Source organism: Heptranchias perlo, chromosome 6, assembly GCF_035084215.1.
Source record: "Heptranchias perlo isolate sHepPer1 chromosome 6, sHepPer1.hap1, whole genome shotgun sequence".
Taxonomy (NCBI): Eukaryota; Metazoa; Chordata; class Chondrichthyes; order Hexanchiformes; family Hexanchidae; genus Heptranchias; species Heptranchias perlo.
The window spans coordinates 109,594,581-109,610,684 of record NC_090330.1 but is presented as its reverse complement, the minus strand read 5'-3'; the positions used below and the strand labels follow the sequence as shown (position 1 = coordinate 109,610,684).

Below are 16,104 nucleotides of genomic sequence, written 5' to 3'. Positions count from 1 at the left end.
CCTGATGGGTTTTAAGGATTTATTGCCGAGCTCATAGTGCTCACCAGTGGATTGTTGTGTTATTGCAGTCGGCTTGAAGTCGAGTTTAGTTCTGAAATTGTGAGTGAGTTTCCAATTCCATATAAAAGGGCGTTTGTGATTGACAATTATCGGTAGGCAGTTTTTTAAAAAGGGGATCATGGGCTCCGTGTTACGCCTACAAAGCAATCCCCCCAAGTGTTCAGTGTGCATTTATTAATCAATTCAAAACTATAAGTTTTCAGAAAGTGTTGTATTTCCTTTAATGCATCTCTTGCTTTATATTGTAATGGCCCGGAATCCACTGTGATTGCGATATTGGCGTCGAACACCATAAGTTAGACCGTTTTAGGATCTGTCTCTCCAAATACTTACCCAATTCTCTTTTCAATGGTGAGAGTCTCTGTTTTAATGGCTTGTGATAAAGTATTTCATGTTCTTATAGGTGTCTGTGAAAAAAAATTCTTCTAACTTCCCCTTCGTCAAGTAATCGTCTTGCCCCTTAGTACCGATTATTACAGGATTCACTGATTGCTTATTGGTGTGTTTTAAAAATGTGCTTGTGCTGAGAGCTCTGTCTGTATTCTGCAGACTATATTAAACAATGTGTAAATCTTCACCCTAGTATAATCCACTTTACCCCCTTCGTCCTCTGCAAAGTTAATTGGCACGGGTCAGATGCAGAAAGGCAATGACGTGACAGAGCTTTAGTGCAGAATGTCATCAGCAATATTTTAAGAACGTAAGAAATAGGAGTAGGCCATACGGCCCCTCGGGCCTGCTCCGCCATTCAATCAGATCATTGTAAACAATTTTAAAACACCAAGTTATAGTCCAACAAATTTATTTTAAATTTCACAAGCTTTCGGAGGCTTCCTCCTTCCTCAGGTGAACGGTGTGGAAATGAAATTTTCGAATCCTTCGCATTTGTAAATCACAGAACAATGCCTGGTGATTACTGCCCGTTGCCAAGGCAATCACAGTGAGCAGACAGAGAGGTGTCACCTAAAAGGCCACCGAATATACAAACCCCCCAAAAAAAAGGAGAGAGAGAAGGAAGACAGTCAATGACCCGTTATATTAAAAACAGATAACATTTGTTCGCTAGTGGGGTTACGTGTAGTGTGACATGAACCCAAGATCCCGGTTGAGGCCGTCCTCATGGGTGCGGAACTTGGCTATCAATTTCTGCTCGACGATTTTGCGTTGTCGTGTGTCTCGAAGGCTGCCTTGGAGTATGCTTACCCAAAGGTCGGTGGCTGAATGTCCATGACTGCTGAAGTGTTCCCCGAAAGGGAGAGAACTCTCCTGTTTGGCGATTGTTGCGCGGTGTCCGTTCATCTGTTGTCGCAGCGTCTGCATGGTCTCGCCAATGTACCATGCTCTGGGGCATCCTTTCCTGCAACGTATGAGGTAGACAACGTTGGCCGAGTCACAGGAATATGAACCGTGCACCTGGTGGGTGGTGTCCTCTCGTGTGATGGTGGTATCTGTGTCGATGATCTGGCATATCTTGCAGAGGTTGCCGTGGCAGGGTTGTGTGGTGTCGTGGACGCTGTTCTCCTGAAAGCTGGGTAATTTGCTGCGAACGATGGTTTGTTTGAGGTTGGGTGGCTGTTTAAAGGCGAGTAGTGGAGGTGTGGGGATGGCCATAGTGAGGTGTTCGTCATCATTGATGACATGTTGAAGGCTGCGGAGAACATGGCGTAGTTTCTCCGCTCCGGGGAAGTACTGGACGACGAAGGGTACTCTGTTGGTTGCGTCCCGTGTTAGTCTTCTGAGGAGGTCTATGCGATTTTTCGCTGTGGCCCGTCGGAACTGTCGATCGATGAGTCGAGCGTCATATCCCGTTCTTACGAGGGCGTCTTTCAGCGACAATCAGATCATGGCTGATCTTCGACCTCAACTCTATTTTCCCGCCCGATCCCCATATCCCTTGATTGCCTTAGAGTCCAAAAATCTATCGATCTCAGCCTTGAATGTACTCAACAACTGAGCATCCACAGCCCTGGGGTAGAGAATTCCAAAGATTCACAACCCTGAGTGAAGAAATTTTTCCTCATCTCAGTCCTAAATGGCCGACCCCTTATCCTGAGATAATGTCCCCTAGTTCTAGACTCTCCAGCCAGAGGAAACAACCTCTCAGCATCCACCCTGTCAAGCCCCCTCCGAATCTTATATGCTTCAATGAGATCACCTCTCATTCTTCTAAACCCCAGAGAGTATAGGCCCATTCTACTCAATCTCTCCTCATAGGACAACCCTCTCATCCCAGGAATCAATCTAGTGAACCTTTGTTGCATCGCTTCTAAGGCAAGTATATCCTTTATTAGGTAAAGAGACCAAAACTGTACACCATACTCCAGGTGTGGTCTCACCAAAGCCCTGTACAATTGTAGTAAGGCTGACTTACTCTTGTACTCCAACCCCCTTGCAATAAAGGCCAACATACCAATTGCCTTCCTAATTGCTTGCTGTACCTGCATGTTAACTTTCTGTGTTTCGTGTTCAAGGGCACCCAAATCTCTCTGAACACCAACATTTAATAGTTTCTCACCATTTAAAACATATTCTGTTTTTCTATTCTTCCTACTAAAGTGAATAACCTCACATTTCCCCACATTATACTCCATCTGCCACCTTTTTGCCCATTCACTTAACCTGTCTATATCCTTTTGCAGATTCCTTGTGTCCTCCTCACAGCTTACTTTCCCACCTAGCTTTGTATCGTTGGCAAACTTGGATATGTTACACTCGATCCCTTCATTTAAGTCATTAATATAGATTGTAAATAGCTGAGGCCCAAGCACTGATCCTTGCGGCACCCCACTAGTTACAGCCTGCCAACCCGAAAATGATCCGTTTATCCCTACTCTCTGTTTTCTGTTCGTTAACCAATCCTCAATCCATGCCAATATATTACCCCAATCCCATGTGCCCTTATCTTGTGTAACGACCTTTTATGTGGCACCTTATCGAATGTCTTTTGAAAATCCAAATTTACGACATCCACTGGTTCCCCTTTATCTACCCTGCTAGTTACATCCTCAAAAAACTCTAATGGATTTGCCAAACCCGATTTCCCTTTCATAAAACCGTATTGACTCTGCCTAATATATTATGATGTTCTAAGTGCCCCGTTACCACGTCCAATAAGTCTTTAAGTGATGTTCTGGTAGTGCAATGGTTGGTGTCGAGGCAACATGGGATGGATGTACTTTGAATGATGCAGTGAATTGTTATAACTGTGTTCCTCAAGGTCCCAATCTTAAACTGTACTTTGTTGATACTACATGACTGCAGATCTAACTCTGTTTCTTTTACCTAAGACTTACATTTATATAGCGCCTTTCACAACCTCAGGACATCCCAAAGTACCTTACAGTCAATTAAGTATTTTTGAAGTGTAGTCACTGTTGTAATGTAGGAAACGCGGCAGCCAATTTGCGCACAGTAAGGTCCCACAAACAGCAATGTGATAATTACCAGCTAACCTGTGTTTTAGTGATGTTGGTTGAGGGATAAATATTGGCCAGGGCACCGGGGAGAACTCCCCATCTCTTTTTCGAATAGTGCCATGGGATCTTTAACGTTCCCCTGAGAGGGCAGACGGGGCCTCAGTTAACGTTTCCTCTGAAAGACAGCTCCTCCGACCGTGCAGCACTCCCTCAGTACTGCGTTGGAAGTGTCGGCCTGGATTACGTGCTCAAGTCTCTGGAGTGGGACTTGAACCCACGACCTTCTGACTCAGGGTCGAGAGTGATACTCACTGTGCCACGGCTGACACAGATACAGGGAGAGCTCAGTGACCGTCTGTTTACACGCATGCGGAGAGCTTCACTCCTAAATCTTAAATGTAGTGGAACACCGGCCGGAACGTTCACACCCCCGAAACATCCAAACGAGCTCTGCTTCAGTTTATAAAGTTTCCCGGGCTCCAGTATACCCCGTGAGCACTTTGTACACTAGATTGTACTGGAGTTATTCTCCATGTGGCGTCAAGCTGAAGTGATTCGATGGCCTCCTCCATGAGTATCACACTGGAGTCAGATGGGGTCTTGACCCTGGTGCTATATTGTCACTTTTGCATTGCGGAGAGATGGAAACTGCTGTTGGTAACTGCATCCTTAGCATCCAAGAAGCGTTAGTCACCAGATTTAGTAACCTGCTACCCTATTTAGTGTCCAACCTTAAACAGTAGTGGAGAACTCTCCATTGGGGCTGCCCATACTACATAGAATTTACAGCACTGAAACAGGCCGTTCAACCCAACTGGTCTGTGCCGGTGTTTATGCTCCACACGAGCCTCTTACATAAGAACATAAGTTTAAGAAATAGGAGCAGGAGTAGGCCAATCGGCCCCTCGAGCCTGCTCCACCATTCAATAAGATCATGGCTGATCTGATCCTAACCTCAAATTTAAATTCATGTCCAATTTCCTGCCCGCTCCCCGTAACCCCTAATTCCCTTTACTTCTAGGAAACTGTCTATTTCTGTTTTAAATTTATTTAATGATGTAGCTGCCACAGCTTCCTGGGGCAGCAAATTCCACAGACCTACCACCCTCTGAGTGAAGAAGTTTCTCCTCATCTCAGTTTTGAAAGAGCAGCCCCTTATTCTAAGATTATGCCCCCTAGTTCTAGTTTCACCCATCCTTGGGAACATCCTTACCGCATCCGCCCGATCAAGCCCCTTCACAATCTTATATGTTTCAATAAGATCGCCTCTCATTCTTCTGAACTCCAATGAGTAGAGTCCCAATCTACTCAACCTCTCCTCATATGTCCACCCCCTCATCCCCGGGATTATCCGAGTGAACCTTCTTCCCTCCCTTCTTCATCTCCCCCTATCAGCATATCCTTCTATTCCTTTCTCCCTCATGTGTTTATCCAGCTTCCCCTTAAATGCATCTATTCTATTCACCTCAACCACTCCTTGTGGGAGCGAGTTCCACATTCTCACCACTCTCTGGGTAAAGAAGTTTCTCCTGAATTCCTTATTAGATTTATTAGTGACTGTCTTATATTTATGGCCCCTGGTTTTGACCTCGCTCACAAGTGGAAACATCATCTCTGTGTCCACCCTATCAAACCCCTTCATCATTTTAAAGACTTCTATCAGGTCCCCCCCCCTCAGCCTTCTCTTTTCCGGAGAAGAGCCCCGGCCTGTTCGGTCTTTTTAATGTGGGTGACTGATTAACACCCTATTGTTTATTGGCATCTCACAGAGGTTGTGGGGAATCCTCAATTCAACTCTCCTTGGATTTGGACGTACAGCAGTGATGAAATACAATTAATTGCAGTGAAACTGTCACTGTTAAGATCAATTCTGTAATATTAAAACCTGACTTCGGATCAAACTCTGGACCATTATTTCAGTCCGTGGTCGTATAAGATCCAATTGCTTTTCCTCGAGCTCACACTTTAGCACCTGTCGATCAAATCGTTGAGCGAATTGAGATTTTTATGGCTGAGTATCAAATCTTTAACATTTTCAGTCACTAGCAATAGAAAATTTTTGACTGTTGCTTTACTGATGATTTAGTGTCCAATCCACAGAAAATAAATTGAAACAGAGAATAGGGCGCAACTCAACATCTGCCACTCGACAGGAATTGTCCAACACGCTAGCCACATGTGGCTAATTGGGAGTCCAGATGTGACTAATTGCATTTCTGATTGGTAAATAAAAATGAGTACTGGACACTGTCTCAATACTCATTTGCGTGGCGTATGCATGTGAACTTTAACCTCTCTGTGCATTTGTAGTAAAATTGGTAACACAAATATCTAGAGCATGTCAGTGCTTTTTTGATCATCGTAAGTGCCTTACTTGGTTATTGATCGGTGATAAATGTTTATAAAGTGAATATACAGGTGAAATACATTTCTCTGTATTGTTTGAATGTATTTAAGGCATTCACTACTAAAATGAGTACATAGGGCTAGTTCAGCACACTTGTTTTACAAGATTATTTGCTATTTATACAGATTAAATGCCTCATTGAGTGATGATGTGGAGATGCCGGTGATGGACTGGGGTTGACAATTGTAAACAATCTTACAACACCAAGTTATAGTTATGGTGTGGAACACCTGAGGAAGGAGGAAGCCTCCGAAAGCTTGTGGAATTTAAAATAAATTCATTGAGTGATGTCAGAGACTCGATTTCCAGGTGCATTGTGATTAGTTGGATTTTGCTCCTTTCTCGCAAACAAAATAAACGTTTACAAATTGTTCGCCTGCCACTTTGTCAGCCGATTATGGATAATGATTAAACCCTTTTTAACAACAGCAACAATTTGCATTTATATAGCGCCTTTAACGTGGTAAAACGTCCCAAGGTGCTTCACAGGAGCGATTATCAGACAAAATTTGACACCGAGCCACATCAGGAGATATTAGGACAGGTGACCAAAAGCTTGGTCAAAGAAGTAGGTTTTAAGGAGCGTCTTAAAGGAGGAGAGAGAGGGGCGGAGAGGTTTAGGGAGGGAATTCCAGAGCTTAGGGTCTAGGCAGCTGAAGGCACGGCCACCAATGGTGGAGCGATTAAAATATAACTGTAGATTTTTTTTTAACAGAAACTTTGAAAATGTGAGGGTCACATCCATGACTACCCTTACAATGATCTTGAATTTCAGTTACCCAGGCAGAGGCCAAACACTGATTGCGTCTACTCCTATAGGTGGTGGGAGCAAGGAGAACTGTGCGCCTTCTAGCACCTGATTCGAGAATGGCACTGATGGAGCGTTAGAAAGAGACTTGACACAACACAGTAACTGAAAGGATTACTGAATGAAAGGGCAAGCAAAGTTTAGGAGGAGTATTTCTTCTTCACAGTATTCCTCCCTTTTTTTTAGCAGGAAGAATATTGACTGACTATATATTCCTATTTTTGTTCAAAAAATGTCAGTTTTATTGCCAGAATGCAACTCTCCTTGAGTTGAGCCTCTTACCCTCCTTACTCTACACCAATTATATCGAGTTCAAGGAGAATTCCACTGGAAACAGCAGCGGAAATGACTTTGAACTAGACTGAGAATCACTTAATCCTGGAAAACCAGGATGCAGCCGCAAAGGCACCATCCCTATCCTGTAGTGGGGTGGGTTTTTGTTCTCCTCATATTAAAGTAATTGTTTATAAAATCTTCAGGAGTTCAGATGGATCACGTGGGCACTACTTAAAAAAAAAATTGTAAACAATTTTACAACACCAAGTTATAGTCCAGCAATTTTATTTTAACTTCACAAGCTTTCGGAGGCTTCCTCCTTCCTCAGGTAAATGTTCAGGAGCTCCTCGAAGCCTACGCATTTATACATATAGAACAATACATGGTGTTTACAGAATGCCCCTGCAACTGCCCGTTGCCAAGGCAATCACCGTGTTCAGACAGAGAGGTGTCACCTGCAGAACCCCCGAATACACATTCAACAAAAAAACAAACAGGAAAAAAAACAGAGAGAGGCAGAAACATCCGGAAGGCAGAGAAAGCCAGCAAATGACCCATTATATTAAAAACAGATAACATTTGTTCGCTGGTGGGGTAACGTGTAGCGTGACATGAACCCAAGATCCCGGTTGAGGCCGTCCTCATGGGTGCGGAACTTGGCTATCAATTTCTGCTCGACGATTTTGCGTTGTCGTGTGTCTCGAAGGCCGCCTTGGAGTACGCTTACCCGAAGGTCGGTGGATGAATGTCCATGACTGCTGAAGTGTTCCCCGACTGGGAGGGAACCCTCCTGTTTGGCGATTGTTGCGCGGTGTCCGTTCATCCGTTGTCGCAGCGTCTGCATGGTCTCGCCAATGTACCATGCTCTGGGGCATCCTTTCCTGCAACGTATGAGGTAGACAACGTTGGCCGAGTCACAGGAGTATGAACCATGCACCTGGTGGGTGGTGTCCTCTCGTGTGATGGTGGTATCTGTGTCGATGATCTGGCATGTCTTGCAGAGGTTGCCATGGCAGGGTTGTGTGGTGTCGTGGACGCTGTTCTCCTGAAAGCTGGGTAATTTGCTGCGAATGATGGTCTGTTTGAGGTTGGGTGGCTGTTTGAAGGCGAGTAGTGGAGGTGTGGGGATGGCCTTAGCGAGGTGTTCGTCGTCATTGATGACATGTTGAAGGCTGCGGAGAACATGGCGTAGTTTCTCCGCTCCGGGGAAGTACTGGACGATGAAGGGTACTCTGTTGGTTGCGTCCCGTGTTTGTCTTCTGAGGAGGTCTATGCGATTCTTCGCTGTGGCCCGTCGGAACTGTCGATCGATGAGTCGAGCGTCATATCCCGTTCTTACTAGGGCGTCTTTCAGCGTCTGTAGGTGTCCATCGCGTTCCTCCTCGTCTGAGCAGACCCTGTGTATTCGCAGGGCCTGTCCATAGGGGATGGCCTCTTTGACGTGGTTAGGGTGGAAGCTGGAAAAGTGGAGCATTGTGAGGTTGTCCGTGGGCTTGCGGTAGAGTGAGGTGCTGAGGTGCCCGTCTTTGATGGAGATTCATGTGTCCAAGAAAGAAACTGATTCTGAGGAGTAGTCCATGGTGAGCTTGATGGTGGGATGGAACTTGTTGATGTTATCGTGTAGTCTCTTTAGTGATTCCTTGCCGTGGGTCCATAGAAAGAAAATGTCGTCGATGTATCTGGTGTATAGTGTTGGTTGGAGGTCTTGTGTAGTGAAGAAGTCCTACTCGAACTTGTGCATGAAAATGTTGGCGTATTGGGGTGCGAATTTGGTCCCCATGGCTGTTCCGTGTGTTTGGGTAAAGAACTGGTTATCGAAGGTGAAGACATTGTGATCCAGGATGAAGCGGATGAGTTGTAGGATGGCTTCCGGAGATTGGCTGTTGTTGGTGTTGAGTATTGATGCTGTCGCAGCGATGCCGTCATCGTGGGGGATACTGGTGTATAGTGCCGAGACGTCCATCGTGGTGAGAAGTGTTCCTGGTTCAACTGGTCCATGGGTACTGAGTTTTTGTAGGAAGTCTGTAGTGTCGCGACAGAAGCTGGAGGTTCCCTGTACGATGGGTTTCAGGATGCCCTCGATGTATCCAGAGAGGTTCTCACACAGGGTTCCGTTGCCTGATACGATGGGACGTCCGGGTGTGTTGGCTTTGTGTATCTTTGGGAGGCAGTAGAAGTCTCCCACGCGGGGAATCAGTTTCTTTCTCAGAATCAGTTTCTTTCTTGGACATCACACGAGAGGACACCACCCACCAGGTGCACGGTTCATACTCCTGTGACTCGGCCAACGTTGTCTACCTCATACGTTGCAGGAAAGGATGCCCCAGAGCATGGTACATTGGCGAGACCATGCAGACGCTGCGACAACGGATGAACGGACACCGCGCAACAATCGCCAAACAGGAGGGTTCCCTCCCAGTCGGGGAACACTTCAGCAGTCATGGACATTCATCCACCGACCTTCGGGTAAGCGTACTCCAAGGCGGCCTTCGAGACACACGACAACGCAAAATCGTCGAGCAGAAATTGATAGCCAAGTTCCGCACCCATGAGGACGGCCTCAACCGGGATCTTGGGTTCATGTCACGCTACACGTTACCCCACCAGCGAACAAATGTTATCTGTTTTTAATATAATGGGTCATTTGCTGGCTTTCTCTGCCTTCCGGATGTTTCTGCCTCTCTCTGTTTTTTTTCCTGTTTGTTTTTTTGTTGAATGTGTATTCGGGGGTTCTGCAGGTGACACCTCTCTGTCTGAACACGGTGATTGCCTTGGCAACGGGCAGTTGCAGGGGCATTCTGTAAACACCATGTATTGTTCTATATGTATAAATGCGTAGGCTTCGAGGAGCTCCTGAACATTTACCTGAGGAAGGAGGAAGCCTCCGAAAGCTTGTGAAGTTAAAATAAAATTGCTGGACTATAACTTGGTGTTGTAAAATTGTTTACAATTGTCAACCCCAGTCCATCACCGGCATCTCCACATCTTAAAAAAAATAAACAAGTGGCTTTGCACCAAACTGGAGTTATATTTCACCCCGTTCAAACTCCAACCAGTGTGAGACTAGAGGTGATGTCCGATCTTTTTCCTTAGTGCACTTGAAAGTCAGATTGTTGATCTGACTCCTGAGTTATACAGGCGCTTTACGCTGATTATATTTCAAAACCAAGATCGATAGATTTTTGTTAGGTAAGGGTAGTAAAGGATATGGAACTAAGGCAGGTAGAGTTAAGATACAGATCAGCCATGATCTAATTGAATGGAGCAATAGGCTTGAGGGGGCTGAATGGCCTACTCCTGTTCCTACGTTCCTATTACATTGAATTCCATACAGTACAGAAACATTCAGCCCAACGGGTCTATGCCGATGTTTATGCTCCACTCTGGTGGTCTCCCACCCCTCTTTATCTGGCACTACCCGCATATCTTTCTATTCCTTTCTCCCTCATGTGTTTATCTAGCTTCCCCTTAAACGCATCTGTGCTATGCGCCTCAACTACTCCTTGTGGTAGCGAGTTCCACAGTCTCACCACTCTCTGGCTAAAGATGTTTTTCCTGAATTCCCTATTGGATTTATTAGTGACTATCTTACATTTATGGCCCCTAGTTTTGGTCTCCTCCAGAAGTGAAGGTGACCATCTTCTCTACATCTACCCTACCGAGCCATTTCATAATCTTAAAGATGTCTATCAGGTCACCCATTGGCCTCTTTTCTAGAGAAACGAGCCCCATCCTGGTCAACCTTTCCTATGTTCTTATGATGTGGAAGTTCCAATATAACTACACCCTAAATGCTGATTCAGAAAAAATTATGCACTAGCCTAGTAGATCAAGCACTTGTATAATTAACAGCAACAACTTTGTACAAGGGCATTGGGGCGGAAATTTGCTCGGAGCAGCGAAATAATGGTTACCGCCACTCCATAGTTTTAAATTAACAAACTTACTGTAACGGTCTTTACTTCGGTCACTTCCTCGAATTGGAAGCGGAGAAGATCCCAGCGTCAGTTCAAGGGAAGCTAGGACCCTGGGATCACACTCTCCCCTCGACCAATCAGATCGCAGCATTTTTGACTGCGTTCACTATCTCTGCAGACTTGGAGTGAAAGGTACAACATTGAAATCATTGTAAAAAGTTATAAACAGCGAAAAAAAAGAGAGGGTAAGAAATAATTGAATTAAATGAAAGAGACAGAAGTGAAAAGTTTAAAAAGTTAAAATTTAAAAAAAAAATGTAATGACCAAAAACTTTTAAAATAAGGAGTAATATGAGACTCCATATTTTTAAAAGTTAATATTTAGTTGTTTGGCAGTCATACCTAGTTTACACCTAGTATTTTTAAGCGTACCTGTTTTGTGGCGATATTAGTTACTTTCCAGCTGGGCAGATGAGCAAGTTGGCGCTTTTTCAATGATTTCACTGATTCCATCCGGCGATGTCCCTTTAATTCGAAGCGGGCGAACCAGCAGGAGCAAGTTCTGGATTTCCGTGTTTCACCGTGCATGTGCGAACGCTGGAACTTGCTCCTCGATTTTGCCACTAACAACTGTTGAGTTCACCGGTATTTTCCAAGCAATTTCTGCCCCATTATGTAATCCAATTCTATCATTGTTCAATTTCCTTATGGTTGCAGTATGATGGACTTTGTTATTAGGATTCTGCACATCTCCTCAACTGCCTCATCCCGTTATCTCTCTGTGGTTAGCCCAGATTGCTATAGATTTTTGTTATCAATGCCTCTGTTGTACTCTTGTCCTATTTGCTAAAGAACAACTCTATAGATCCAACTGTACACAATAATCATATCACTTTATAGCCTTATGGGCTCCTTGATATTTCATCTTCCAGATGGCTCATCATGCCATTTCATATTTATTGATATTTTATGTAACCTGAGTACCATATTTTCTGGACTATTATTCCTGTGGATAAGGTTATGAAACAGAGCCAGCTGTACTTAGGCAAAGAATTTGGTCTTTGATTCAGAATGTTGTGGGTTCATGCCCCAATCCAGAGGCTTGAAATCCAGGCTGACATTCCAGTGCAGTACTGCGAGAGCGCTGCACTGTTGAAGATGCCGTCTTTCAGATGAGGCTCCGTCTGCCCTCTCAGGTGGACGTAAAAGATCCCAAGGCACTATTTCGAAGAAGAGCAGGGAAGATCTCCTCAATGTTCTGACCAATATTTATCCCACAACCAACATCACTAAAACGGATTCTCTGGTCATTTATCACATTGCTGTTTGTGGGATCTTGCTGTGCGCAAATTGGCTGCCGGGTTTCCTACATTACAACAGTGACTACACTTCAAAAAGTATTTAATTGGCTGTAAAGCGCTTTGGGACGTCCTGAGGCCGTGAAAGGCATTATATAAATGCACGTTCTTTCTTTAAGGTGTAAATTTGGTTTAGAATACACAAACTTTATGGGGGAAGCTTTCTCTTGGGCTCTAGGTGTAGCAAATTTGTGAATCTATTTACAAAGAACAAACTTATGATTTTGCTACACAAAGAAAACTTTATAAAAAATTCATTCTCGGGATGTGGGCGTCGCTGGCAAGGCCGGCATTTACTGCCCATCTCTAGTTACCCCTTGAGAAGGTGGTGATGGGCCCTCTTCTTGAACCGCTGCAGTCCGTGTGGTGAAGGTTCTCCCACAGTCCTGTTAGGAAGGGAGTTCCAGGATTTTGACCCAGCAACAATGAAGGAACGGCGATATATTTCCAAGTCGGGATGGTGTGTGACTTGGAGGGGAACGTGCAGGTGGTGTTGTTCCCATGTGCCTGCTGCCCTTGTCCTTCTAGTCATGATGTGGAGATGCCGGTGATGGACTGGGGTTGACAATTGTAAACAATTTTACAACACCAAGTTCTAGTCCAACAAATTTATTTTAAATTAAATTCCACAAGCTTTCGGAGGCTTTCTCCTTCGTCAGGCGGATGGTGGAAATGATATTTTCGAATCCTTCGCATTTGAAAAACATAGAACAATGCCTGGTGATTACTGCCCGTTGCCAAGGCAATCACAGTGAGCAGACAGAAAGGTGTCATCTAAAAGGCCACTGAACAACAATCGCCAAGCAGGAGGGTTCTCTCCCTGTCGGGGAACACTTCAGCAGTCATGGACATTCAGCCACCGACCTTCGGGTAAGCATACTCCAAGGCGGCCTTCGAGACACACGACAACGCAAAATCGTCGAGCAGAAATTAATAGCCAAGTTCCGCACCCATGAGGACGGCCTCAACCGGGATCTTGGGTTCATGTCACACTACACGTAACCCCACCAGCGAACAAATGTTATCTGTTTTTAATATAACGGGTCATTGACTGTCTTCCTTCTCTCTCTCTCTCTTTTTTTTTGGGGGGTTTGTATATTCAGTGGCCTTTTAGATGACACCTTTCTGTCTGCTCACTGTGATTGCCTTGGCAACGGGCAGTAATCACCAGGCATTGTTCTATGTTTTTCAAATGCGAAGGATTCGAAAATATCATTTCCACCATCCGCCCGACGAAGGAGGAAGCCTCCGAAAGCTTGTGGAATTTAATTTAAAATAAATTTGTTGGACTATAACTTGGTGTTGTAAAATTGTTTACACTTGTCCTTCTAGGTGGTAGAGGTCACGGGTTTGGGAGGTGCTGTCGAAGAAGTACTTTTGAAGTGTAGGTAGTCACCGTTGTCAATGTAGGAAACGTGGCAGCCAAATTGTGCACAGTAAGATCCCGCTAACAGCAATGTGGTAATGACCAGATAATCTGTTTTTGTGATGTTGGTTTAAGGATAAATATTGTCTAAGACACCGTGGAGAACTCCCCTGCTCTTTTTTGAAATAGTCGGATCTTTTACATCCACCTGAGAGGACAGACGGGGCCTCGGTTTAATGTCTCTTCCAAAAGGCGGCACCTCCGGCAGTGCAGCACTCCCTCAGTACTGGCATCGAGGGTGCCAGCCTAGTTTTAGTGCTTAAGTCTGGAGTGGGACTTGAACCCACCACCTTCTGACCCAGAGGGGGGAGTGCTACCCACTGAGCCACGGCTAATACCAGTCAAGACCGACTGGGGAGGTTGAACCTGGGACCTTGTCGCTATATGGTCGTACACCTGGAGGCCTATCGTTTTGCTCTCGTTCAGGTGCCACAGGTGATAGGATGACCTCATCCTGTCCTTGCACTGCCTACTTCTTTAAAAAAAAAACTGGAAAATTGACATGCAAATTTTTTTTTAAATCATTGCGCCTTTAAAAAATTATTCTTTGAACACCTGGACCTCGACATGGGGAATTCCAACCCACTTTATTGCAAATTTGCCCAGTGACCAAATGCTGTGAGCTGTGAGTGAGATTGGTTGGTGCTGTACCATTCTCAGTGAAGCAGCAGGTGGCTCCCTCGAGTTTCCATCCTAAACTTGATCAGGAAAACCCGCCGTATCTGATCAGCTGGGGGAGAGGAGAGGAGGGGAGTGGGAGAGGAGGAGTGGGAGAGGGGGGAGGAGGAGAGAGGGGGAGAGGAGGAGAGAGGATAGGGGGGGGAGTGGGAGAGGAGGAGTGGGAGAGGGGGGAGGAGGAGAGAGGAGGAGAGGGGGGGGGGTGGGAGAGGAGGGAGAGGAGAGGGAGAGAAGGAAGGGAGAGAGAGGGAGTGGGAGAGGGAGGGAGAGAGTGGAAGAGGAGAGAGGGAGGGAGGATCGGAGGGCGCCTAGTGATTGACCAGGGGCTGAGCAGGACCTGTTGTTCGGAGGGGAGGGGAGGGGGCCGGTGATCGTGGAGATGCTGTCTCGCTAAGGACCCCTTTGCTAAAATGTGACACGATTGCAATGCTGAATTTCGGTGTGAAGAATCATATTTGGGGGCAGTGTCTCAAGCGGCGAGAATCAGCAATCAGGAACGTTATAAAAAAATAATATAACATGGACCCGCCGTGCACGATAAGCTGTTAAAGGATTTTTTCCCCTTATCTCGCTGAAGAACTGCTGCAGAATTCTAGTGTTACAGAGAAAGGATCGAGGGGGAGGGAAGGGGAGGGGTCGCCAGAGGGAAATAGGGATTCCTGAAATCAGACAGACTTTGGGGGAATCCGTTCACTGATGGTCACATTCTCATTGTATCAGTGTCGCTCCCACCCCCAATATCATGTACTTTGGGTCTGTGTCTGGGTGGTTATAGGGGTCTGTCTGTGGGTGGTTATAGGGGTCTGTCTGTGGGTGGTTATAGGGGTTTGTGTCTGGGTGGTTATAGGGGTCTCTGGGTGGTTATAGGGGTCTGTCTCTGGGTGGTTATAGGGGTCTGTCTCTGGGTGGTTATAGGGGTCTGTCTCTGGGTGGTTATAGGGGTTTGTGTCTGGGTGGTTATAGGGGTCTCTGGGTGGTTATAGGGGTCTCTGGGTGGTTATAGGGGTGGGTCTCTGGGTGGTTTTGGGGTCTCTGGGTGGTTATAGGGGTCTCTGGGTGGTTATAGGGGTTTGTGTCTGGGTGGTTATAGGGGTCTCTGGGTGGTTATAGGGGTCTGTCTCTGGGTGGTTTTGGGGTCTCTGGGTGGTTATAGGGGTCTCTGGGTGGTTATAGGGGTCTCTGGGTGGTTCTAGGGGTCTCTGTGCTGTGGGCTGGTGATTCGGGACTAAGGTAAATGGAGGATCCGCTGTCCGCGGTGCTGAATGTCTGTCCCGCGGGGAAGGGCCGGGTCCCGGCGGGGTTTACACCCCCTGTTACCCCCAATATTAAAGCAAATACCGGTCCCCTTCCCTAACTCGTCTTTCGCCGCTTGTGTTAATTATTCGTGCACATAAATAAATAAGACGTGAAAAAGGCGCGTTCTCTTCCCATAAAATGTAAATGGGGGGTTTTTGCAGAGAGCTGAGCTTTTGGAGAGTGAATGCCTTTCTCCGGCGGTTTAGGGGAACGGATGAGAAAATGACCGGCGGAATGGGCTGATGGGCTCGGCGCTGGGAGGGAGGGGGATTGGGGGGTGGGGAACGATCGGTAGTGTTGGGAGGGGGCGATGTGAGACGATTCCATGTGTCTGGGAGGAAGGGCTGAGCCCCGGCTTTGTGTCTACTTGGCCGCTTGACCAAGGGGATGTGTTTGGACCCCTCCCCGAGGACTCGGAAACTTGTTCCAAATGACAGGGACTTTGGAGCTTGTGGGTTGGAG

At 46.0% G+C, this 16,104-nt stretch overlaps 1 protein-coding gene across 2 annotated transcripts in view; it reads left to right on the top strand.

The window, feature by feature from the left end:
- fgf14 (fibroblast growth factor 14) overlaps positions 1 to 16,104 on the top strand; it is a 357,611-nt gene that overhangs the window by 189,728 nt on the left and 151,779 nt on the right. The window lies entirely within an intron of this gene.